A 27,357-nucleotide genomic window follows, 5' to 3' on the forward strand; every position below is an offset into this window, starting at 1 on the left:
ATGAAAGAGGATAGAGTGAGGACAGACTGAGGACGGACAGAGGACCGACTGAGGACAGAGGACAGACTGATGACAGACTGATGAAAGACTGAGGACAGACTGAGGACAGAGGACAGACTGAGGACAGACTGATGAAAGACTGAGGAAAGACTGAGGACAGAGGACAGACTGAGGACAGACTGATGAAAGAGGATAGACTGAGGACAGTGTTATGACCCGGGTCGTTAGGTCATTTGTGTGTACATTTTTCCCTCCTCGTGTGAGTGTGTGTGTGTGTGTGTGTGTGTGTGTGTGTGTGTGTGTGTGTGTGTGTGTGTGTGTGTGTGTGTGTGTGTGTGTGTGTGAGCAAGCAGGTGGTGCCCATTAGCTGATTAGCTACCACCTGCATGTCGATTGGTCCACCTGAGGAGACAGGAGCATATTAAGCGGCAGCCGTGCAGTTCCTCGGCCGCTCGCTGACTCCACTTCTCCTACTCCCAGCGCGGCGCTTTTTGATATTTTGTTCTATGGTGTTGTGAGCGCCCTTTGGTATTGTTTGTCCTTCTCCTCTGGCTGCGGGCCAGTGTCACTTTACCTGTCTTTGCAAGACAGTTTATGTTCTCAGGAGTCCAAACCCTTTTGTTTTCTTTTCCCTTTTGGATCGATCGTTTCCTCATGTTTAAGGTAGTGTGACGGACTGAGGACAGACTGAGGACGGACAGAGGACAGATTGAGGACAGACTGAGGACAGACTGAGGACAGACTGAGGAAAGACTGAGAACAGACTGAGGACAGACTGATGAAAGACTGAGGACAGACTGAGGACGGACAGAGGACAGACAGAGGACGAACAGACAGAGGACGGACTGAGGACAGACAGGTGAAAGACAGAGGACATACTGAGGACATACTGAGGACAGACAGAGGACAGACAGAGGATAGACTGAGGACAGACTGAGGACATACTGAGAACAGACTGAGGACAGACAGAGGATAGACTGAGGACAGACTGAGGACAGACTGAGGACAGAGGACAGGCTGAGTACAGGCAGAGGACAGACTGAGGACAGACTGAGGACAGACTGAGGATAGACAGAGGACAGATTGAGTACAGACAGAGGACAGGCTGAGTACAGACAGAGGACAGACTGAGTACAGATTAAGGACAGACAGAGGACAGACTGAGAACAGACAGAGGAAAGACTGTGAACATAGGACAGACTGAGGACAGACTGAGTACAGACTGAGGACAGACAGGGGATAGACTGAGGACACACTGAGGACAGACTGAGGACAGACTCATGATATACTGAGGACAGAGGACAGACTGAGGACGAACAGAGGACAGACTGAGGACGGACAGAGGACATACTGAGGACAGAGGACAGACTGAGGGCAGACAGAGGACAGATTGAGGACAGACAGAGGACAGACTGAGTACATAGGACAGACTGAGGACAGACTGAGGACAGACTGAGGACGGACAGAGGACAGACTGAGGACAGACAGAGGAAAGACTGAGGACAGATTGAGGACAGACAGAGGACAGACTGAGGACACACTGAGGACACACTGAGGACAGACTGAGGACAAACTGAGGACAGCCTGAGGACAGACTGAAGACAGACTCATGATATACTGAGGACAGATGACAGACTGAGGACGAACAGAGGACAGACTGAGGACGGACAGAGGACAGACTGATGACATACTGAGGACAGACTGAGGAAGGACAGACAGAGGACGGACAGAGGACAGACTGAGGACGGACAGAGGACAAACTGAGGACGGACAGGGGACAGACTGAGGACAGAGGACATACTGAGGACAGATTGAGGATGGACAGATGACAGACAGAGGACAGATTTAGGACAGACTGTGGACAAACTGAGGACAGACTGAGGACAGACTCATGATATACTGAGGACTGAGGGCAGACTGAGGACGAACAGAGGACAGACTGAGGACAGAGGACAGACTGAGGACAGACTGAGGACAGACAGAGGACAGGCTGAGGACAGACAGAGGACAGACTGAGTACAGACTGAGGACAGACTGAGGACAGACTGAGGACAGACAGAGGACAGACTGAGGACAGACAGAGGACAAACTGAGGACAGACTGAGGACAGACTGAAGACAGACTCATGATATACTGAGTACAGATGACAGACTGAGGACGAACAGAGGACAGACTGAGGACGGACAGAGGACAGACTGAGGACATACTGAGGACAGACTGAGGAAGGACAGACAGAGGACGGACAGAGGACAGACTGAGGATGGAGGACAGGCTGAGGACAGACTGAGGACAAACTGAGGACAGACTGAGGGCAGAGGACAGACTGAGGACAGACCGAGGACAGACTGAGGACAGACTGATGAAAGACCGAGGACAGACCGAGGACAGACTGAGGACAGACAGAGGACAGACTGATGATAGACTGATAACAGACTGATGAAAGACTGAGGACAGACTGAGGACAGACTGAGGACAGAGGACATACTGATGACAGACTGATGAAAGACTGAGGACACACTGATGACAGAGGACAGACTGAGGACAAAGGACAGACTGAGGACAGACTGAGGGCAGAGGACAGACTGAGGACAGACCGAGGACAGACTGAGGACAGACCGAGGACAGACTGATGAAAGACTGAGGACAGACCGAGGACAGCCTGAGGACAGACTGAGGAAGGACAGAGGACAGACTGAAGACAGACTGAGGACAGACTGAGGACATAGGACAGACTGAGGGCAGACAGAGGACATACTGAGGATAGACAGTGGACAGACTCAGGACACACTGAGGACAGAGGACAGACTGAGGGCAGACAGAGGACATACTGAGGAAAGACAGAGGACATACTCAGGACACACTGAGGATAGACTGAGGACAGAGGACAGACTGAGGACAGAGGACAAACTGAGGACGGACAGACTTAGGACAGACCGAGGACAGACTGAGGACAGACTGAGGACAGACTGAGGACAGACAGAGGACAGACTGAGTACATAGTACAGACTGAGGACAGACTGAGGACAGACTGAGTACAGAATGAGTACAGACTGAGTACTGACTGAGGAGAGACAGAAGATAGACTGAGGACAGACTGAGGACAGACAGAGGACAGACTGAGTACATAGGACAAACTGAGGACAGACTGAGTACAGACTGAGGACAGACAGAGGATAGACTGAGGACACACTGAGGACAGACTGAGGAAAGACCAAGGACATACTGAGGACAGACTGATGATATACTGAGGACAGAGGACAGACTGAGGACTAAATGAGGAAAGACTGAGGACGGACATACTGAGGACAGACAGAGGACGGTCAGAGGAGAGACTGAGGACAGAGGATAGACTGATGACATACTGAGGACAGACTGAGGAAGGACAGAGGACAAACTGAGGACGGACAGGGGACAGACTGAGGGCAGAGGACAGACTGAGGACAGACTGAGGACAGACTGAGTACAGACTGAGTAGAGACAGAGGATAGACTGAGGACAGACTGAGGACAGACAGAGGACATACTGAGTACATAGGACAGACTGAGGACAGACTGAGTACAGACTGAGGACATACAGAGGATAGACTGAGGACAGACCGAGGACAGAACGAGGACATACTGAGGACAGACTGAGTACAGACTGAGTAAAGACTGAGGACAGACTGATTATATACTGAGGACAGAGGACAGACTGAGGACGAACAGAGTACAGACTGAGGATGGACAGAGGACAGACTGAGGACATACTGAGGACAGACTGAGGACATAATGAGGAAAGACTGAGGACGGACAGACTGAGGACAGACTGAGGACAGAGGACGTTCAGAGGAGAGACTGAGGACAGAGGACATTCTGATTACATACTGAGGACAGACTGAGGACGGACAGAGGACAAACTGAGGACGGACAGGGGACAGACTGAGGACAGAGGAGAGACTGAGGACAGACTGAGGACGGACAGATGACAGACAGAGGACAGACTGAGGACAAACTGAGGACAGACTGAGGACAGACTGAGGACAGACTCATGATATACTGAGGACAGATGACAGACTGAGGACGAACAGAGGACAGACTGAGGACGGACAGAGGACAGACTGAGGACATACTGAGGACAGACTGAGGAAGGACAGACAGAGGACGGACAGAGGACAGACTGAGGACGGACAGAGGACAAACTGAGGACGGACAGGGGACAGACTGAGGACAGAGGACATACTGAGGACAGATTGAGGATGGACAGATGACAGACAGAGGACAGATTTAGGACAGACTGAGGACAAACTGAGGACAGACTGCGGACAGACTCATGATATACTGAGGACAGAGGACATACTGAGGACAGACTGAGTACAGATTAAGGACAGACAGAGGACAGACTGAGGACAGACAGAGGAAAGACTGTGAACATAGGACAGACTGAGGACAGACTGAGTACAGACTGAGGACAGACAGGGGATAGACTGAGGACACACTGAGGACACACTGAGGAAAGACCGAGGACATACTGAGGACAGACTGATGATATACTGAGGACAGAGGACAGACTGAGAACGAACAGAGGATAGACTGAGAACGGACAGAGGACAGACTGAGGAAGGACAGAGGACAGACTGAAGACAGACTGAGGGCAGACAGAGGACATACTGAGGACAGACAGTGGACAGACTCAGGACACACTGAGGACAGAGGATAGACTGAGGGCAGACAGAGGACATACTGAGGAAAGACAGAGGACATACTCAGGACACACTGAGGATAGACTGAGGACAGAGGACAGACTGGGGACATACTGAGGACAGACTGAGGACTAAATGAGGAAAGACTGAGGACGGACATACTGAGGACAGACAGAGGACGGTCAGAGGAGAGAGTGAGGACAGAGGATAGACTGATGACATACTGAGGACAGACTGAGGACGGACAGAGGACAAACTGAGGACGGACAGGGGACAGACTGAGGGCAGAGGACAGACTGAGGACAGACTGAGGACAGACTGAGTACAGACTGAGTACAGACTGAGGAGAGACAGAGGATAGACTGAGGACAGACTGAGGACAGACAGAGGACATACTGAGTACATAGGACAGACTGAGGACAGACTGAGTACAGACTGAGTACAGACTGAGGACAGACAGAGGATAGACTGAGGACAGACCGAAGACAGACCGAGGACATACTGAGGACAGACTGAGTAAAGACTGAGGACAGACTGATTATATACTGAGGACAGAGGACAGACTGAGGACGAACAGAGTACAGACTGAGGATGGACAGAGGACAGACTGAGGACAGACTGAGGACATAATGAGGAAAGACTGAGGATGGACAGACTGAGGACAGACTGAGGACAGAGGACGGTCAGAAGAGAGACTGAGGACAGAGGACAGACTGATTACATACTGAGGACAGACTGAGGACGGACAGAGGACAAACTGAGGACAGACTCATGATATACTGAGGACAGATGACAGACTGAGGACGAACAGAGGACAGACTGAGGACGGACAGAGGACATACTGAGGACATATTGAGGACAGACTGAGGAAGGACAGACAGAGGACGGACTGAGGACGGACAGAGGACAAACTGAGGACGGACAGGGGACAGACTGAGGACATAGGACATACTGAGGACATATTGAGGATGGACAGATGACAGACAGAGGACAGATTTAGGACAGACTGAGGACAAACTGAGGACAGACTGAGGACAGACTCATGATATACTGAGGACAGAGGACAGACTGAGGACGAACAGAGGAAAGACTGAGGACGGACAGAGGACATACTGAGGACAGAGGACAGACTGAGGGCAGACAGATGACATACTGAGGACAGACAGAGGACAGAGGACAGACTGAGGACAGACTGAGGACAGACAGAGGACAGGCTGAGTACAGACAGAGGAAAGACTGAGTACAGACTGAGGTCAGACAGAGGACAGACTGAGGACAGACAGAGGACAGACTGAGGACAGACAGAGGACAGACTGAGGACATAGGACAGACTGAGGACAGACTGAGGACAGACTGAGGACGGACTGAGGACAGACTGAGGACAGACAGAGGAAAGACTGAGGACAGATTGAGGACAGACAGAGGACACACTGAGGACACACTGAGGACAGAGGACAGACTGAGGGCAGACAGAGGACACACTGAGGAAAGACAGAGGACATACTCAGGACACACTGAGGATAGACTGAGGACAGAGGACAGACTGGGGACATACTGAGGACAGACTGAGGACTAAATGAGGAAAGACTGAGGACGGACATACTGAGGACAGACAGAGGACGGTCAGAGGAGAGAGTGAGGACAGAGGATAGACTGATGACATACTGAGGACAGACTGAGGACGGACAGAGGAGTATATCATGAGTCTGTCCTCAGTCTGTCCTCATTTAGTCCTCAGTCTGTCCTCAGTATGTCCTCAGTCTGTCCTCTGTCCGTCCTCAGTCTGTACTCTGTTCATCCTCAGTCTGTCCTCTGTCCTCAGTATATCATCAGTCTGTCCTCAGTATGTCCTTGGTCTTTCCTCAGTCTGTCCTCAGTGTGTCCTCAGTCTATCCTCTGTCTGTCCTCAGTCTGTACTCAGTCTGTCCTCAGTTTGTCCTATGTACTCAGTCTGTCCTCTGTCTGTCCTCAGTCTGTCCTCAGTCTATCTTCTGTCTCTCCTCAGTCAGTACTCAGTCTGTACTCATTATGTACTCAGTCTGTCCTCAGTCTGTCCTCAGTCTGTACTATGTACTCAGTCTGTCCTCTGTCTGTCCTCAGTCTGTCCTCAGTCTATCCTCTATCTCTCCTCAGTCTGTACTCAGTCTGTCCTCAGTCTGTCCTCGGTCTGTCCTAAGTCTGTCCGTCCTCAGTTTGTCCTCTGTCCTCAGTCTGTCCTCTGCCCTCAGTCTATCCTCAGTGTGTCCTGAGTATGTCCTCTGTCTTTCCTCAGTATGTCCTCTGTCTGCCCTCAGTCTGTCCTCTGTCCTCAGTGTGTCCTGAGTCTGTCCACTGTCTATCCTCAGTATGTCCTCTGTCTGCCCTCAGTCTGTCCTATGTCCTCAGTCTGTCCTCAGTCTGTCTTCAGTATGTCCTCTGTCCTTCCTCAGTCTGTCCTCAGTCAGACTGAGGACAGACTGAGTAAAGACTGAGGACAGACTGATTATATACTGAGGACAGAGGACAGACTGAGGACGAACAGAGTACAGACTGAGGATGGACAGAGGACAGACTGAGGACATACTGAGGACAGACTGAGGACATAATGAGGAAAGACTGAGGACGGACAGACTGAGGACAGACTGAGGACAGAGGACGGTCAGAGGAGAGACTGAGGACAGAGGACATACTGATTACATACTGAGGACAGACTGAGGACGGACTAACTGAGGACGGACAGGGGACAGACTGAGGACAGAGGACAGACTGAGGACAGACTGAGGACGGACAGATGACAGACAGAGGACAGACTGAGGACAAACTGAGGACAGACTGAGGACAGACTGAGGACAGACTCAGGATATACTGAGGACAGATGACAGACTGAGGACGAACAGAGGACAGACTGAGGACGGACAGAGGACAGACTGAGGACATACTGAGGACAGACTGAGGAAGGACAGACAGAGGACGGACAGAGGACAGACTGAGGACGGACAGAGGACAAACTGAGGACGGACAGGGGACAGACTGAGGACAGAGGACATACTGAGGACAGATTGAGGATGGACAGATGACATACAGAGGACAGATTTAGGACAGACTGAGGACAAACTGAGGACATACTGCGGACAGACTCATGATATACTGAGGACAGAGGACAGACTGAGGACAGACTGAGTACAGATTAAGGACAGACAGAGGACAGACTGAGGACAGACAGAGGAAAGACTGTGAACATAGGACAGACTGAGGACAGACTGAGTACAGACTGAGGACAGACAGGGGATAGACTGAGGACACACTGAGGACACACTGAGGAAAGACCGAGGACATACTGAGGACAGACTGAGTAAAGACTGAGGACAGACTGATGATATACTGAGGACAGAGGACAGACTGAGAAAGAACAGAGGATAGACTGAGAACGGACAGAGGACAGACTGAGGAAGGACAGAGGACAGACTGAAGACAGACTGAGGACAGACTGAGGACATAGGACAGACTGAGGGCAGACAGAGGACATACTGAGGACAGACAGTGGACAGACTCAGGACACACTGAGGACAGAGGACAGACTGAGGGCAGACAGAGGACAGACTGAGGACTAAATGAGGAAAGACTGAGGACGGACATACTGAGGACAGACAGAGGACGGTCAGAGGAGAGAGTGAGGACAGAGGATAGACTGATGACATACTGAGGACAGACTGAGGACGGACAGAGGACAAACTGAGGACGGACAGGGGACAGACTGAGGGCAGAGGACAGACTGAGGACAGACTGAGGACAGACTGAGTACAGACTGAGTACAGACTGAGGAGAGACAGAGGATAGACTGAGGACAGACTGAGGACAGACAGAGGACATACTGAGTACATAGGACAGACTGAGGACAGACTGAGTACAGACTGAGGACAGACAGAGGATAGACTGAGGACACACTGAGGACAGACCGAGGACAGACCGAGGACATACTGAGGACAGACTGAGTACAGACTGAGTAAAGACTGAGGACAGACTGATTATATACTGAGGACAGAGGACAGACTGAGGACGAACAGAGTACAGACTGAGGATGGACAGAGGACAGACTGAGGACAGACTGAGGACATAATGAGGAAAGACTGAGGATGGACAGACTGAGGACAGACTGAGGACAGAAGACGGTCAGAAGAGAGACTGAGGACAGAGGACAGACTGATTACATAATGAGGACAGACTGAGGACGGACAGAGGACAAACTGAGGACAGACTCATGATATACTGAGGACAGATGACAGACTGAGGACGAACAGAGGACAGACTGAGGACGGACAGAGGACATACTGAGGACATACTGAGGACAGACTGAGGAAGGACAGACAGAGGACGGACAGAGGACAGACTGAGGACGGACAGAGGACAAACTGAGGACGGACAGGGGACAGACTGAGGACAGAGGACATACTGAGGACATATTGAGGATGGACAGATGACAGACAGAGGACAGATTTAGGACAGACTGAGGACAAACTGAGGACAGACTGAGGACAGACTCATGATATACTGAGGACAGAGGACAGACTGAGGACGAACAGAGGAAAGACTGAGGACGGACAGAGGACATACTGAGGACAGAGGACAGACTGAGGGCAGACAGATGACATACTGAGGACAGACAGAGGACAGAGGACAGACTGAGGACAGACTGAGGACAGACAGAGGACAGGCTGAGTACAGACAGAGGAAAGACTGAGTACAGACTGAGGTCAGACAGAGGACAGACTGAGGACAGACAGACGACAGACTGAGGACAGACAGAGGACAGACTGAGTACATAGGACAGACTGAGGACAGACTGAGGACAGATTGAGGACAGACAGAGGACAGACTGAGGACACACTGAGGACACACTGAGGACACACTGAGGACGAACAGAGGACAGACTGAGGACGGACAGAGGACAGACTGATGACATACTGAGGACAGACTGAGGAAGGACAGACAGAGGACGGACAGAGGACAGACTGAGGACGGACAGAGGACAAACTGAGGACGGACAGGGGACAGACTGAGGACAGAGGACATACTGAGGACAGATTGAGGATGGACAGATGACAGACAGAGGACAGATTTAGGACAGACTGAGGACGAACAGAGGACAGACTGAGGACAGAGGACAGACTGAGGACAGACAGAGGACAGACAGAGGACAGGCTGAGGACAGACAGAGGACAGGCAGAGGACAGACTGAGGACAGACTGAGGACAGACTGAGGACAGACTGAGGACAGACAGAGGACAGACTGAGGACAGACAGAGGACAAACTGAGGACAAACTGAGGACAGACTGAAGACAGACTCATGATATACTGAGGACAGATGACAGACTGAGGACGAACAGAGGACAGACTGAGGACGGACAGAGGACAGACTGAGGACATACTGAGGACAGACTGAGGAAGGACAGACAGAGGACGGACAGAGGACAGACTGAGGACGGACAGAGGACAAACTGAGGACGGACAGGGGACATACTGAGGACAGACTGAGGACATACTGAGGACAGACTGAGGACAGACTGAGGACAAACTGAGGACAGACTGAGGGCAGAGGACAGACTGAGGACAGACCGAGGACAGACTGAGGACAGACTGATGAAAGACTGAGGACAGACCGAGGACAGACTGATGAAAGACTGAGGACAGACTGAGGACAGACTGAGTACAGACTGAGGAAAGACTGAGAACAGACTGAGGACACACTGAGGACAGACCGAGGACAGACCGAGGACATACTGAGGACAGACTGAGTACAGACTGAGTAAAGACTGAGGACAGACTGATTATATACTGAGGACAGAGGACAGACTGAGGACGAACAGAGTACAGACTGAGGATGGACAGAGGACAGACTGAGGACAGACTGAGGACATAATGAGGAAAGACTGAGGATGGACAGACTGAGGACAGACTGAGGACAGAGGACGGTCAGAGGAGAGACTGAGGACAGAGGACATACTGATTACATACTGAGGACAGACAGATGACAGACAGAGGACAGACTGAGGACAGACTGAGGACAAACTGAGGACAGAGGACATACTGAGGACAGACTGAGGACGGACAGATGACAGACAGAGGACAGACTGAGGACAGACTGAGGACAAACTGAGGACAGACTGAGGACAGACTGAGGACAGACTCATGATATACTGAGGACAGATGACAGACTGAGGACGAACAGAGGACAGACTGAGGACGGACAGAGGACATACTGAGGACATACTGAGGACAGACTGAGGAAGGACAGACAGAGGACGGACAGAGGACAGACTGAGGACGGACAGAGGACAAACTGAGGACGGACAGGGGACCGACTGAGGACAGAGGACATACTGAGGACAGATTGAGGATGGACAGATGACAGACAGAGGACAGATTTAGGACAGACTGAGGACAAACTGAGGACAGACTGAGGACAGACTCATGATATACTGAGGACAGAGGACAGACTGAGGACGAACAGAGGACAGACTGAGGACGGACAGAGGACATACTGAGGACAGAGGACAGACTGAGGGCAGACAGATGACATACTGAGGACAGACAGAGGACAAACTCAGGACACACTGAGGACAGACTGAGGACAGAGGACATACTGAGGACAGACTGAGGGCAGACAGATGACATACTGAGGACAGACGACAAACTCAGGACACACTGAGTACAGACTGAGGTCAGACAGAGGACAGACTGAGGACAGACAGAGGACAGACTGAGGACAGACAGAGGACAGACTGAGTACATAGGACAGACTGATGACAGACTGAGGACAGACTGAGGACGGACAGAGGACAGACTGAGGACGGACAGAGGACAGACTGATGACATACTGAGGACAGACTGAGGAAGGACAGAGGACGGACAGAGGACAGACTGAGGACGGACATAGGACAAACTGAGGACGGACAGGGGACAGACTGAGGACAGAGGACATACTGAGGACAGATTGAGGATGGACAGATGACAGACAGAGGACAGATTTAGGACAGACTGTGGACAAACTGAGGACAGACTGAGGACAGATGACAGACAGAGGACAGACAGAGGACAGACTGAGGACAGACCGAGGACAGACTGAGGACATACTGAGAACAGACTGAGGACAGACAGAGGATAGACTGAGGACAGACTGAGGACAGACTGAGGACAGACTGAGGACAGACTGAGAACAGAGGACAGGCTGAGTACAGGCAGAGGACAGACTGAGGACAGACTGAGGACAGACTGAGGATAGACAGAGGACAGATTGAGTACAGACAGAGGACAGGCTGAGTACAGACAGAGGACAGACTGAGTACAGATTAAGGACAGACAGAGGACAGACTGAGGACAGACTGAGTACAGACTGAGGACAGACAGGGGATAGACTGAGGACACACTGAGGACAGACTGAGGACAGACTCATGATATACTGAGGACAGAGGACAGACTGAGGACGAACAGAGGACAGACTGAGGACGGACAGAGGACATACTGAGGACAGAGGACAGACTGAGGGCAGACATATGACATACTGAGGACATACAGAGGACAAACTCAGGACACACTGAGGACAGACTGAGGACAGAGGACAGACTGAGGACAGACAGAGGACAGGCTGAGTACAGACAGAGGAAAGACTGAGTACAGACTGAGGTCAGACAGAGGACAGTCTGAGGACAGACAGAGGACAGACTGAGGACAGACAGAGGACAGACTGAGTACATAGGACAGACTGAGGACAGACTGATGACATACTGAGGACAGACTGAGGACGGACAGAGGACAGACTGAGGACAGACAGAGGAAAGACTGAGGACAGACAGAGGACAGACTGAGGACACACTGAGGACAAACTGAGGACAGCCTGAGGACAGACTGAAGACAGACTCATGATATACTGAGGACAGATGACAGACTGAGGACGAACAGAGGACAGACTGAGGACGGACAGAGGACAGATTGATGACATACTGAGGACAGACTGAGGAAGGACAGACAGAGGACGGACAGAGGACAGACTGAGGACGGACAGAGGACAAACTGAGGACGGACAGGGGACAGACTGAGGACAGAGGACATACTGAGGACAGATTGAGGATGGACAGATGACAGACAGAGGACAGATTTAGGACAGACTGTGGACAAACTGAGGACAGACTGAGGACAGACTCATGATATACTGAGGACTGAGGACAGACTGAGGACGAACAGAGGACAGACTGAGGACAGAGGACAGACTGAGGACAGACTGAGGACATACAGAGGACAGGCTGAGGACAGACAGAGGACAGACTGAGTACAGACTGAGGACAGACTGAGGATAGACAGAGGACAGACTGAGGACAGACAGAGGACAAACTGAGGACAGACTGAGGACAGACTGAAGACAGACTCATGATATACTGAGGACAGATGACAGACTGAGGACGAACAGAGGACAGACTGAGGACGGACAGAGGACAGACTGAGGACATACTGAGGACAGACTGAGGAAGGACAGACAGAGGACGGACAGAGGACAGACTGAGGACGGACAGAGGACAAACTGAGGACGGACAGGGGATAGACTGAGGACAGACTGAGGACATACTGAGGACAGACTGAGGACAGAGGACAGGCTGAGGACAGACTGAGGACAAACTGAGGACAGACTGAGGGCAGAGGGCAGACTGAGGACAGACCGAGGACAGACTGAGGACAGACTGAGGACAGACTCATGATATACTGAGGACAGAGGACAGACTGAGGACGAACAGAGGAAAGACTGAGGAAGGACAGAGGACATACTGAGGACAGAGGACAGACTGAGGGCAGACAGATGACATACTGAGGACAGACAGAGGACAGAGGACAGACTGAGGACAGACTGAGGACAGACAGAGGACAGGCTGAGTACAGACAGAGGAAAGACTGAGTACAGACTGAGGTCAGACAGAGGACAGACTGAGGACAGACAGACGACAGACTGAGGACAGACAGAGGACAGACTGAGTACATAGGACAGACTGAGGACAGACTGAGGACAGACTGAGGACGGACAGAGGACAGACTGAGGACAGACAGAGGAAAGACTGAGAACAGATTGAGGACAGACAGAGGACAGACTGAGGACACACTGAGGACACACTGAGGACACACTGAGGACGAACAGAGGACAGACTGAGGACGGACAGAGGACAGACTGATGACATACTGAGGACAGACTGAGGAAGGACAGACAGAGGACGGACAGAGGACAGACTGAGGACGGACAGAGGACAAACTGAGGACGGACAGGGGACAGACTGAGGACAGAGGACATACTGAGGACAGATTGAGGATGGACAGATGACAGACAGAGGACAGATTTAGGACAGACTGAGGACGAACAGAGGACAGACTGAGGACAGAGGACAGACTGAGGACAGACAGAGGACAGACAGAGGACAGGCTGAGGACAGACAGAGGACAGGCAGAGGACAGACTGAGGACAGACTGAGGACAGACTGAGGACAGACAGAGGACAGACTGAGGACAGACAGAGGACAAACTGAGGACAAACTGAGGACAGACTGAAGACAGACTCATGATATACTGAGGACAGATGACAGACTGAGGACGAACAGAGGACAGACTGAGGACGGACAGAGGACAGACTGAGGACATACTGAGGACAGACTGAGGAAGGACAGACAGAGGACGGACAGAGGACAGACTGAGGACGGACAGAGGACAAACTGAGGACGGACAGGGGACATACTGAGGACAGACTGAGGACATACTGAGGACAGACTGAGGACAGACTGAGGACAAACTGAGGACAGACTGAGGGCAGAGGACAGACTGAGGACAGACCGAGGACAGACTGAGGACAGACTGATGAAAGACTGAGGACAGACCGAGGACAGACTGATGAAAGACTGAGGACAGACTGAGGACAGACTGAGTACAGACTGAGGAAAGACTGAGAACAGACTGAGGACACACTGAGGACAGACCGAGGACAGACCGAGGACATACTGAGGACAGACTGAGTACAGACTGAGTAAAGACTGAGGACAGACTGATTATATACTGAGGACAGAGGACAGACTGAGGACGAACAGAGTACAGACTGAGGATGGACAGAGGACAGACTGAGGACAGACTGAGGACATAATGAGGAAAGACTGAGGATGGACAGACTGAGGACAGACTGAGGACAGAGGACGGTCAGAGGAGAGACTGAGGACAGAGGACATACTGATTACATACTGAGGACAGACAGATGACAGACAGAGGACAGACTGAGGACAGACTGAGGACAAACTGAGGACAGAGGACATACTGAGGACAGACTGAGGACGGACAGATGACAGACAGAGGACAGACTGAGGACAGACTGAGGACAAACTGAGGACAGACTGAGGACAGACTGAGGACAGACTGAGGACAGACTCATGATATACTGAGGACAGATGACAGACTGAGGACGAACAGAGGACAGACTGAGGACGGACAGAGGACATACTGAGGACATACTGAGGACAGACTGAGGAAGGACAGACAGAGGACGGACAGAGGACAGACTGAGGACGGACAGAGGACAAACTGAGGACGGACAGGGGACAGACTGAGGACAGAGGACATACTGAGGACAGATTGAGGATGGACAGATGACAGACAGAGGACAGATTTAGGACAGACTGAGGACAAACTGAGGACAGACTGAGGACAGACTCATGATATACTGAGGACAGAGGACAGACTGAGGACGAACAGAGGACAGACTGAGGACGGACAGAGGACATACTGAGGACAGAGGACAGACTGAGGGCAGACAGATGACATACTGAGGACAGACAGAGGACAAACTCAGGACACACTGAGGACAGACTGAGGACAGAGGACATACTGAGGACAGACTGAGGGCAGACAGATGACATACTGAGGACAGACGACAAACTCAGGACACACTGAGTACAGACTGAGGTCAGACAGAGGACAGACTGAGGACAGACAGAGGACAGACTGAGGACAGACAGAGGACAGACTGAGTACATAGGACAGACTGATGACAGACTGAGGACAGACTGAGGACGGACAGAGGACAGACTGAGGACGGACAGAGGACAGACTGATGACATACTGAGGACAGACTGAGGAAGGACAGAGGACGGACAGAGGACAGACTGAGGACGGACAGAGGACAAACTGAGGACGGACAGGGGACAGACTGAGGACAGAGGACATACTGAGGACAGATTGAGGATGGACAGATGACAGACAGAGGACAGATTTAGGACAGACTGTGGACAAACTGAGGACAGACTGAGGACAGATGACAGACAGAGGACAGACAGAGGACAGACTGAGGACAGACCGAGGACAGACTGAGGACATACTGAGAACAGACTGAGGACAGACAGAGGATAGACTGAGGACAGACTGAGGACAGACTGAGGACAGACTGAGGACAGACTGAGGACAGAGGACAGGCTGAGTACAGGCAGAGGACAGACTGAGGACAGACTGAGGACAGACTGAGGATAGACAGAGGACAGATTGAGTACAGACAGAGGACAGGCTGAGTACAGACAGAGGACAGACTGAGTACAGATTAAGGACAGACAGAGGACAGACTGAGGACAGACTGAGTACAGACTGAGGACAGACAGGGGATAGACTGAGGACACACTGAGGACAGACTGAGGACAGACTCATGATATACTGAGGACAGAGGACAGACTGAGGACGAACAGAGGACAGACTGAGGACGGACAGAGGACATACTGAGGACAGAGGACAGACTGAGGGCAGACATATGACATACTGAGGACATACAGAGGACAAACTCAGGACACACTGAGGACAGACTGAGGACAGAGGACAGACTGAGGACAGACTGAGGACAGACAGAGGACAGACTGAGTACATAGGACAGACTGAGGACAGACTGATGACATACTGAGGACAGACTGAGGACGGACAGAGGACAGACTGAGGACAGACAGAGGAAAGACTGAGGACAGACAGAGGACAGACTGAGGACACACTGAGGACAAACTGAGGACAGCCTGAGGACAGACTGAAGACAGACTCATGATATACTGAGGACAGATGACAGACTGAGGACGAACAGAGGACAGACTGAGGACGGACAGAGGACAGACTGATGACATACTGAGGACAGACTGAGGAAGGACAGACAGAGGACGGACAGAGGACAGACTGAGGACGGACAGAGGACAAACTGAGGACGGACAGGGGACAGACTGAGGACAGAGGACATACTGAGGACAGATTGAGGATGGACAGATGACAGACAGAGGACAGATTTAGGACAGACTGTGGACAAACTGAGGACAGACTGAGGACAGACTCATGATATACTGAGGACTGAGGACAGACTGAGGACGAACAGAGGACAGACTGAGGACAGAGGACAGACTGAGGACAGACTGAGGACATACAGAGGACAGGCTGAGGACAGACAGAGGACAGACTGAGTACAGACTGAGGACAGACTGAGGACAGACAGAGGACAGACTGAGGACAGACAGAGGACAAACTGAGGACAGACTGAGGACAGACTGAAGACAGACTCATGATATACTGAGGACAGATGACAGACTGAGGACGAACAGAGGACAGACTGAGGACGGACAGAGGACAGACTGAGGACATACTGAGGACAGACTGAGGAAGGACAGACAGAGGACGGACAGAGGACAGACTGAGGACGGACAGAGGACAAACTGAGGACGGACAGGGGATAGACTGAGGACAGACTGAGGACATACTGAGGACAGACTGAGGACAGAGGACAGGCTGAGGACAGACTGAGGACAAACTGAGGACAGACTGAGGGCAGAGGGCAGACTGAGGACAGACTGAGGACAGACTGAGGACAGACTGATGAAAGACTGAGGAAAGACTGAGGACAGAGGACAGACTGAGGACAGACTGATGAAAGAGGATAGACTGAGGACAGTGTTATGACCCGGGTCGTTAGGTCATTTGTGTGTACATTTTTCCCTCCTCGTGTGTGTGTGTGTGTGTGTGTGTGTGTGTGTGTGTGTGTGTGTGTGTGTGTGGTGTGTGTGTGTGTGTGTGTGTGTGTGTGTGTGTGTGTGTGTGTGTGTGTGTGTGTGTGTGTGTGTGTGTGTGAGCAAGCAGGTGGTGCCCATTAGCTGATTAGCTACCACCTGCATGTCGATTGGTCCACCTGAGGAGACAGGAGCATATTAAGCGGCAGCCGTGCAGTTCCTCGGCCGCTCGCTGACTCCACTTCTCCTACTCCCAGCGCGGCGCTTTTTGATATTTTGTTCTATGGTGTTGTGAGCGCACTTTGGTATTGTTTGTCCTTCTCCTCTGGCTGCGGGCCAGTGTCACTTTACCTGTCTTTGCAAGACAGTTTATGTTCTCAGGAGTCCAAACCCTTTTGTTTTCTTTTCCCTTTTGGATCGATCGTTTCCTCATGTTTAAGGTAGTGTGACGGACTGAGGACAGACTGAGGACGGACAGAGGACAGACTGAGGACAGACTGAGGACAGACTGAGGAAAGACTGAGAACAGACTGAGGACAGACTGATGAAAGACTGAGGACAGACTGAGGACGGACAGAGGACAGACAGAGGACGAACAGACAGAGGACGGACTGAGGACAGACAGGTGAAAGACAGAGGACATACTGAGGACATACTGAGGACAGACAGAGGACAGACTCAGGACACACTCAGGACACACTGAGGACAGAGGACAGACAGAGGACAGACTGAGGACAGACCGAGGACAGACTGAGGACATACTGAGAACAGACTGAGGACAGACAGAGGATAGACTGAGGACAGACTGAGGACAGACTGAGGACAGACTGAGGACAGAGGACAGGCTGAGTACAGGCAGAGGACAGACTGAGGACAGACTGAGGATAGACAGAGGACAGATTGAGTACAGACAGAGGACAGGCTGAGTACAGACAGAGGACAGACTGAGTACAGATTAAGGACAGACAGAGGACAGACTGAGGACAGACAGAGGAAAGACTGTGAACATAGGACAGACTGAGGACAGACTGAGTACAGACTGAGGACAGACAGGGGATAGACTGAGGACACACTGAGGACAGACTGAGGACAGACTCATGATATACTGAGGACAGAGGACAGACTGAGGACGAACAGAGGACAGACTGAGGACGGACAGAGGACATACTGAGGACAGAGGACAGACTGAGGGCAGACATAGGACAGACTGAGGACAGACAGAGGACAGACTGAGTACATAGGACAGACTGAGGACAGACTGAGGACAGACTGAGGACGGACAGAGGACAGAGTGAGGACAGACAGAGGAAAGACTGAGGACAGATTGAGGACAGACTGAGGACACACTGAGGACAGACTGAGGACAGACTGAGGACAGACTGAAGACAGACTCATGATATACTGAGGACAGATGACAGACTGAGGACGAACAGAGGACAGACTGAGGACGGACAGAGGACAGACTGATGACATACTGAGGACAGACTGAGGAAGGACAGACAGAGGACGGACAGAGGACAGACTGAGGACGGACAGAGGACAAACTGAGGACGGACAGGGGACAGACTGAGGACATAGGACATACTGAGGACAGATTGAGGATGGACAGATGACAGACAGAGGACAGATTTAGGACAGACTGTGGACAAACTGAGGACAGACTGAGGACAGACTCATGATATACTGAGGACTGAGGGCAGACTGAGGACGAACAGAGGACAGACTGAGGACAGAGGACAGACTGAGGACAGACTGAGGACAGACAGAGGACAGGCTGAGGACAGACAGAGGACAGACTGAGTACAGACTGAGGACAGACTGAGGACAGACTGAGGACAGACAGAGGACAGACTGAGGACAGACAGAGGACAAACTGAGGACAGACTGAGGACAGACTGAAGACAGACTCATGATATACTGAGGACTGACGACAGACTGAGGACGAACAGAGGACAGACTGAGGACAGAGGACAGACTGAGGACAGACTGAGGACAGACAGAGGACAGGCTGAGGACAGACAGAGGACAGACTGAGTACAGACTGAGGACAGACTGAGGACAGACTGAGGACAGACAGAGGACAGACTGAGGACAGACAGAGGACAAACTGAGGACAGACTGAGGACAGACTGAAGACAGACTCATGATATACTGAGGACAGATGACAGACTGAGGACGAACAGAGGACAGACTGAGGACGGACAGAGGACAGACTGAGGACATACTGAGGACAGACTGAGGAAGGACAGACAGAGGACAGACAGAGGACAGACTGAGGACGGACAGAGGACAAACTGAGGACGGACAGGGGATAGACTGAGGACAGACTGAGGACATACTGAGGACAGACTGAGGACAGAGGACAGGCTGAGGACAGACTGAGGACAAACTGAGGACAGACTGAGGGCAGAGGACAGACTGAGGACAGACCGAGGACAGACTGAGGACAGACTGATGAAAGACTGAGGAAAGACTGAGGACAGAGGACAGACTGAGGACAGACTGATGAAAGAGGATAGACTGAGGACAGTGTTATGACCCGGGTCGTTAGGTCATTTGTGTGTACATTTTTCCCTCCTCGTGTGTGTGTGTGTGTGTGTGTGTGTGTGTGTGTGTGTGTGTGTGTGTGTGTGTGTGTGTGTGTGTGTGTGTGTGTGTGTGTGTGTGTGTGTGTGTGTGTGTGTGTGTGTGTGTGAGCAAGCAGGTGGTGCCCATTAGCTGATTAGCTACCACCTGCATGTCGATTGGTCCACCTGAGGAGACAGGAGCATATTAAGCGGCAGCCGTGCAGTTCCTCGGCCGCTCGCTGACTCCACTTCTCCTACTCCCAGCGCGGCGCTTTTTGATATTTTGTTCTATGGTGTTGTGAGCGCACTTTGGTATTGTTTGTCCTTCTCCTCTGGCTGCGGGCCAGTGTCACTTTACCTGTCTTTGCAAGACAGTTTATGTTCTCAGGAGTCCAAACCCTTTTGTTTTCTTTTCCCTTTTGGATCGATCGTTTCCTCATGTTTAAGGTAGTGTGACGGACTGAGGACAGACTGAGGACGGACAGAGGACAGACTGAGGACAGACTGAGGACAGACTGAGGAAAGACTGAGAACAGACTGAGGACAGACTGATGAAAGACTGAGGACAGACTGAGGACGGACAGAGGACAGACAGAGGACGAACAGACAGAGGACGGACTGAGGACAGACAGGTGAAAGACAGAGGACATACTGAGGACATACTGAGGACAGACAGAGGACAGACTCAGGACACACTCAGGACACACTGAGGACAGAGGACAGACAGAGGACAGACTGAGGACAGACCGAGGACAGACTGAGGACATACTGAGAACAGACTGAGGACAGACAGAGGATAGACTGAGGACAGACTGAGGACAGACTGAGGACAGACTGAGGACAGAGGACAGGCTGAGTACAGGCAGAGGACAGACTGAGGACAGACTGAGGATAGACAGAGGACAGATTGAGTACAGACAGAGGACAGGCTGAGTACAGACAGAGGACAGACTGAGTACAGATTAAGGACAGACAGAGGACAGACTGAGGACAGACAGAGGAAAGACTGTGAACATAGGACAGACTGAGGACAGACTGAGTACAGACTGAGGACAGACAGGGGATAGACTGAGGACACACTGAGGACAGACTGAGGACAGACTCATGATATACTGAGGACAGAGGACAGACTGAGGACGAACAGAGGACAGACTGAGGACGGACAGAGGACATACTGAGGACAGAGGACAGACTGAGGGCAGACATAGGACAGACTGAGGACAGACAGAGGACAGACTGAGTACATAGGACAGACTGAGGACAGACTGAGGACAGACTGAGGACGGACAGAGGACAGAGTGAGGACAGACAGAGGAAAGACTGAGGACAGATTGAGGACAGACAGAGGACAGACTGAGGACACACTGAGGACACACTGAGGACAGACTGAGGACAGACTGAGGACAGACTGAAGACAGACTCATGATATACTGAGGACAGATGACAGACTGAGGACGAACAGAGGACAGACTGAGGACGGACAGAGGACAGACTGATGACATACTGAGGACAGACTGAGGAAGGACAGACAGGGGACGGACAGAGGACAGACTGAGGACGGACAGAGGACAAACTGAGGACGGACAGGGGACAGACTGAGGACATAGGACATACTGAGGACAGATTGAGGATGGACAGATGACAGACAGAGGACAGATTTAGGACAGACTGTGGACAAACTGAGGACAGACTGAGGACAGACTCATGATATACTGAGGACTGAGGGCAGACTGAGGACGAACAGAGGACAGACTGAGGACAGAGGACAGACTGAGGACAGACTGAGGACAGACAGAGGACAGGCTGAGGACAGACAGAGGACAGACTGAGTACAGACTGAGGACAGACTGAGGACAGACTGAGGACAGACAGAGGACAGACTGAGGACAGACAGAGGACAAACTGAGGACAGACTGAGGACAGACTGAAGACAGACTCATGATATACTGAGGACTGACGACAGACTGAGGACGAACAGAGGACAGACTGAGGACAGAGGACAGACTGAGGACAGACTGAGGACAGACAGAGGACAGGCTGAGGACAGACAGAGGACAGACTGAGTACAGACTGAGGACAGACTGAGGACAGACTGAGGACAGACAGAGGACAGACTGAGGACAGACAGAGGACAAACTGAGGACAGACTGAGGACAGACTGAAGACAGACTCATGATATACTGAGGACAGATGACAGACTGAGGACGAACAGAGGACAGACTGAGGACGGACAGAGGACAGACTGAGGACATACTGAGGACAGACTGAGGAAGGACAGACAGAGGACAGACAGAGGACAGACTGAGGACGGACAGAGGACAAACTGAGGACGGACAGGGGATAGACTGAGGACAGACTGAGGACATACTGAGGACAGACTGAGGACAGAGGACAGGCTGAGGACAGACTGAGGACAAACTGAGGACAGACTGAGGGCAGAGGACAGACTGAGGACAGACCGAGGACAGACTGAGGACAGACTGATGAAAGACTGAGGAAAGACTGAGGACAGAGGACAGACTGAGGACAGACTGATGAAAGAGGATAGACTGAGGACAGTGTTATGACCCGGGTCGTTAGGTCATTTGTGTGTACATTTTTCCCTCCTCGTGTGTGTGTGTGTGTGTGTGTGTGTGTGTGTGTGTGTGTGTGTGTGTGTGTGTGTGTGTGTGTGTGTGTGTGTGTGTGTTGTGTGTGTGTGTGTGTGTGTGTGTGTGTGTGAGCAAGCAGGTGGTGCCCATTAGCTGATTAGCTACCACCTGCATGTCGATTGGTCCACCTGAGGAGACAGGAGCATATTAAGCGGCAGCCGTGCAGTTCCTCGGCCGCTCGCTGACTCCACTTCTCCTACTCCCAGCGCGGCGCTTTTTGATATTTTGTTCTATGGTGTTGTGAGCGCACTTTGGTATTGTTTGTCCTTCTCCTCTGGCTGCGGGCCAGTGTCACTTTACCTGTCTTTGCAAGACAGTTTATGTTCTCAGGAGTCCAAACCCTTTTGTTTTCTTTTCCCTTTTGGATCGATCGTTTCCTCATGTTTAAGGTAGTGTGACGGACTGAGGACAGACTGAGGACGGACAGAGGACAGACTGAGGACAGACTGAGGACAGACTGAGGAAAGACTGAGAACAGACTGAGGACAGACTGATGAAAGACTGAGGACAGACTGAGGACGGACAGAGGACAGACAGAGGACGAACAGACAGAGGACGGACTGAGGACAGACAGGTGAAAGACAGAGGACATACTGAGGACATACTGAGGACAGACAGAGGACAGACTCAGGACACACTCAGGACACACTGAGGACAGAGGACAGACAGAGGACAGACTGAGGACAGACCGAGGACAGACTGAGGACATACTGAGAACAGACTGAGGACAGACAGAGGATAGACTGAGGACAGACTGAGGACAGACTGAGGACAGACTGAGGACAGAGGACAGGCTGAGTACAGGCAGAGGACAGACTGAGGACAGACTGAGGATAGACAGAGGACAGATTGAGTACAGACAGAGGACAGGCTGAGTACAGACAGAGGACAGACTGAGTACAGATTAAGGACAGACAGAGGACAGACTGAGGACAGACAGAGGAAAGACTGTGAACATAGGACAGACTGAGGACAGACTGAGTACAGACTGAGGACAGACAGGGGATAGACTGAGGACACACTGAGGACAGACTGAGGACAGACTCATGATATACTGAGGACAGAGGACAGACTGAGGACGAACAGAGGACAGACTGAGGACGGACAGAGGACATACTGAGGACAGAAGACAGACTGAGGGCAGACATAGGACAGACTGAGGACAGACAGAGGACAGACTGAGTACATAGGACAGACTGAGGACAGACTGAGGACAGACTGAGGACGGACAGAGGACAGAGTGAGGACAGACAGAGGAAAGACTGAGGACAGATTGAGGACAGACAGAGGACAGACTGAGGACACACTGAGGACACACTGAGGACAGACTGAGGACAGACTGAGGACAGACTGAAGACAGACTCATGATATACTGAGGACAGATGACAGACTGAGGACGAACAGAGGACAGACTGAGGACGGACAGAGGACAGACTGATGACATACTGAGGACAGACTGAGGAAGGACAGACAGAGGACGGACAGAGGACAGACTGAGGACGGACAGAGGACAAACTGAGGACGGACAGGGGACAGACTGAGGACATAGGACATACTGAGGACAGATTGAGGATGGACAGATGACAGACAGAGGACAGATTTAGGACAGACTGTGGACAAACTGAGGACAGACTGAGGACAGACTCATGATATACTGAGGACTGAGGGCAGACTGAGGACGAACAGAGGACAGACTGAGGACAGAGGACAGACTGAGGACAGACTGAGGACAGACAGAGGACAGGCTGAGGACAGACAGAGGACAGACTGAGTACAGACTGAGGACAGACTGAGGACAGACTGAGGACAGACAGAGGACAGACTGAGGACAGACAGAGGACAAACTGAGGACAGACTGAGGACAGACTGAAGACAGACTCATGATATACTGAGGACTGACGACAGACTGAGGACGAACAGAGGACAGACTGAGGACAGAGGACAGACTGAGGACAGACTGAGGACAGACAGAGGACAGGCTGAGGACAGACAGAGGACAGACTGAGTACAGACTGAGGACAGACTGAGGACAGACTGAGGACAGACAGAGGACAGACTGAGGACAGACAGAGGACAAACTGAGGACAGACTGAGGACAGACTGAAGACAGACTCATGATATACTGAGGACAGATGACAGACTGAGGACGAACAGAGGACAGACTGAGGACGGACAGAGGACAGACTGAGGACATACTGAGGACAGACTGAGGAAGGACAGACAGAGGACAGACAGAGGACAGACTGAGGACGGACAGAGGACAAACTGAGGACGGACAGGGGATAGACTGAGGACAGACTGAGGACATACTGAGGACAGACTGAGGACAGAGGACAGGCTGAGGACAGACTGAGGACAAACTGAGGACAGACTGAGGGCAGAGGACAGACTGAGGACAGACCGAGGACAGACTGAGGACAGACTGATGAAAGACTGAGGAAAGACTGAGGACAGAGGACAGACTGAGGACAGACTGATGAAAGAGGATAGACTGAGGACAGTGTTATGACCCGGGTCGTTAGGTCATTTGTGTGTACATTTTTCCCTCCTCGTGTGTGTGTGTGTGTGTGTGTGTGTGTGTGTGTGTGTGTGTGTGTGTGTGTGTGTGTGTGTGTGTGTGTGTGTGTGTGTGTGTGTGTGTGTGTGTGTGTGTGTGTGTGTGTGTGTGTGTGTGTGTGTGTGTGTGTGTGTGTGTGTGTGTGAGCAAGCAGGTGGTGCCCATTAGCTGATTAGCTACCACCTGCATGTCGATTGGTCCACCTGAGGAGACAGGAGCATATTAAGCGGCAGCCGTGCAGTTCCTCGGCCGCTCGCTGACTCCACTTCTCCTACTCCCAGCGCGGCGCTTTTTGATATTTTGTTCTATGGTGTTGTGAGCGCACTTTGGTATTGTTTGTCCTTCTCCTCTGGCTGCGGGCCAGTGTCACTTTACCTGTCTTTGCAAGACAGTTTATGTTCTCAGGAGTCCAAACCCTTTTGTTTTCTTTTCCCTTTTGGATCGATCGTTTCCTCATGTTTAAGGTAGTGTGACGGACTGAGGACAGACTGAGGACGGACAGAGGACAGACTGAGGACAGACTGAGGACAGACTGAGGAAAGACTGAGAACAGACTGAGGACAGACTGATGAAAGACTGAGGACAGACTGAGGACGGACAGAGGACAGACAGAGGACGAACAGACAGAGGACGGACTGAGGACAGACAGGTGAAAGACAGAGGACATACTGAGGACATACTGAGGACAGACAGAGGACAGACTCAGGACACACTCAGGACACACTGAGGACAGAGGACAGACAGAGGACAGACTGAGGACAGACCGAGGACAGACTGAGGACATACTGAGAACAGACTGAGGACAGACAGAGGATAGACTGAGGACAGACTGAGGACAGACTGAGGACAGACTGAGGACAGAGGACAGGCTGAGTACAGGCAGAGGACAGACTGAGGACAGACTGAGGATAGACAGAGGACAGATTGAGTACAGACAGAGGACAGGCTGAGTACAGACAGAGGACAGACTGAGTACAGATTAAGGACAGACAGAGGACAGACTGAGGACAGACAGAGGAAAGACTGTGAACATAGGACAGACTGAGGACAGACTGAGTACAGACTGAGGACAGACAGGGGATAGACTGAGGACACACTGAGGACAGACTGAGGACAGACTCATGATATACTGAGGACAGAGGACAGACTGAGGACGAACAGAGGACAGACTGACGACGGACAGAGGACATACTGAGGACAGAGGACAGACTGAGGGCAGACAGAGGACAGACTGAGGACAGACAGAGGACAGACTGAGTACATAGGACAGACTGAGGACAGACTGAGGACGGACAGAGGACAGACTGAGGACAGACAGAGGAAAGACTGAGGACAGATTGAGGACAGACAGAGGACAGACTGAGGACACACTGAGGACACACTGAGGACAGACTGAGGACAGACTGAGGACAGACTGAAGACATACTCATGATATACTGAGGACAGATGACAGACTGAGGACGAACAGAGGACAGACTGAGGACGGACAGAGGACAGACTGATGACATACTGAGGACAGACTGAGGAAGGACAGACAGAGGACGGACAGAGGACAGACTGAGGACGGACAGAGGACAAACTGAGGACGGACAGGGGACAGACTGAGGACAGAGGACATACTGAGGACAGATTGAGGATGGACAGATGACAGACAGAGGACAGATTTAGGACAGACTGAGGACAAACTGAGGACAGACTGCGGACAGACTCATGATATACTGAGGACAGAGGACAGACTGAGGACAGACTGAGTACAGATTAAGGACAGACAGAGGACAGACTGAGGACAGACAGAGGAAAGACTGTGAACATAGGACAGACTGAGGACAGACTGAGTACAGACTGAGGACAGACAGGGGATAGACTGAGGACACACTGAGGACACACTGA

This window comes from Notothenia rossii (genome assembly GCF_949606895.1).
Source record: "Notothenia rossii genome assembly, chromosome: 9".
Classification (NCBI taxonomy): domain Eukaryota; kingdom Metazoa; phylum Chordata; class Actinopteri; order Perciformes; family Nototheniidae; genus Notothenia; species Notothenia rossii.